Raw genomic sequence first — 1,950 nt, 5'->3', positions numbered from 1 at the left:
CCGCTAGAATCTGCAAAACTATATTTGTTTCAGAGCCGTGCTATTTTAATATGGTATTAAGTTATTCAAATTTTGGATCCAGTTTTCTTTTTTTTTTCTTTTGATTTGTTTTAGGTATTTTGTCATTGTGCTTTTGTCATTTTTATACTTTTTTTTTTTTAACAATTGGTTGATTAATGTGTGTTTGCTTGAATGCATTAATGCAATGTAAGTGTCTGCTTAGTTGCAAAAGCAACATTTCTATTTTTTGTTTTGTTTGTTTGTTTTTTTACTTTAAGTTCCACAACAAACTATTTATCCTCCAATTCTTTAGAAAAGCATCACTTGGTTCCAATAATAACCTTTCATATCCATGAATCCTTTCAATTGCACAAAAGGTTCTTTAGATTATTAAAATATTACACGTGGTTTAAAAAATAATGTTACTGTTATGGTTCTTCCATGACATCACTGTGAAAACTCCTCCTGGTTCTTCCTGGCACCTTTACCGAACGCAAAACACCGATCTGAAGAACCTACACTGAAACCGTGATAACAAAGATTTAACAGAACTTCTGCTAAATGGGTGGTATAATGCCCTTTTCAGAAGATGTAAAGTAAGTCTCTGATGTCCCCAGAGTGTGTGTGTGAAGTTTTAGCTCAAAATACCCCACAGATATTTTTATATATCATGTTAAAATCGTCACTTTTTGAGGGTGAGCAAAAACACACCGTTTTGTGTCTGTCCCTTTAAATGCAAATGAGCTGCTGCTCCCGGCACAGGGGGCGGAGCTTCAACAGCTCGTGTCCTTTTACCTCACACACACACACACACACACACACATTTCACAAACTTTTAGCCTTTTATGTTCAAAGAAGTCAGAATGATGACGTGACAACATGTAGAAGAAGCAACAGGACATTTCTGAACGGTTAGTTGATGAGTTTATGCAGATTATGTGTAGTTATCTTCTAGTCACTGATTAGCATATATCATGATAATCTATAAATCGTGTTCAGGGGGCGGGGTTTATGTAAATTCTAGGGTTGGTGATGTCACTAACCCGGGAGGAATGTCGTGTAGTTCCTACCAGCCGTTTGTTGTAGTCCTTAAAAAGCGATTTCTGTAAAAGCAAATATCTCCCTTTGCTCTGAACTTTGAGTGTTGTAACTTTGCAGATGTTGTTTATGATCAAACAGCAACATTACACACTAACTACAGCTAGAAAACACAACATTACACACTCACTACAGCTAGAAACGTGAAATCATAATCAAACACCCCTTTAATGTCCCCAAATCCATAAAGCAACTGAAGGAGAACACAGATCTTGGTAAATGGAACCGTGATGTACAAGAGAGAGAGTTTATTTTGTGTTTATGTTCACGTCTTGCACAAAACTGTGTAACATTATTAATGTATTTTTCTCTCAGTTGAAGAGGAGAACCCAGAGTTCTGGAGGAGTTCGGCTCAGAACACACTGCGTTCGGCTCTTGACAGGAAAATCAACACTAATGTGGCCAAAAACCTCGTGTTGTTCCTGGGAGACGGTGAGCAGAGGCTTGAGGACATTTAAAACTCTTTATTAAGACAAGACACATACTGGTGAATACTTACTTCACCAATTTATTCATCACAGTACATTACGACAATTGTGCCGTATTGCAAGTTTTCTGGAATTTTGTTGAACTATGTAAACGATGCTTCATTTAAATAAATATGCATTAATTTGCATACGTTTCCAGAGCAGAATGTGATCATTGGACAAAGCCAAGTTCAAATTTATTTTTTTATTTTGTTGATATATTAAAGTTTATAGGTTTTACCGATGGGATTTTGGATATTTTTTGCATTCCATAAATTAGAAAAAAAAAAGTTTGAATGCTCTAGTTTAATGATTATTTTAGTATTATTTGTATATTATAGTTTTTATTATTTTTAAAAGCCAGAATACATTTTTTAATATAAAT

The 1,950-nt window shown here is 34.8% G+C and overlaps 1 protein-coding gene across 2 annotated transcripts in view; it reads left to right on the top strand.

Moving 5' to 3' along the window:
* Nucleotides 1–1,409: 1,409 nt before the first annotated feature.
* Nucleotides 1,410–1,950, top strand: part of alp3 (alkaline phosphatase 3) — a 13,934-nt gene continuing 13,393 nt past the window's right edge. For both annotated transcript variants that reach the window (XM_079610683.1, XM_079610684.1), the window contains exon 1: nt 1,410–1,530. The gene's annotated coding sequence lies outside the window, so the exon portion shown is untranslated. The remainder of the gene's footprint in view (nt 1,531–1,950) is intronic.

The sequence above is a fragment of the Phoxinus phoxinus genome, assembly GCF_949152265.1.
Source record: "Phoxinus phoxinus genome assembly, chromosome: 4".
Taxonomy (NCBI): domain Eukaryota; kingdom Metazoa; phylum Chordata; class Actinopteri; order Cypriniformes; family Leuciscidae; genus Phoxinus; species Phoxinus phoxinus.
Note: the sequence above shows the minus strand (reverse complement) of the source record. Positions and strands in the feature narration are given on the sequence as shown.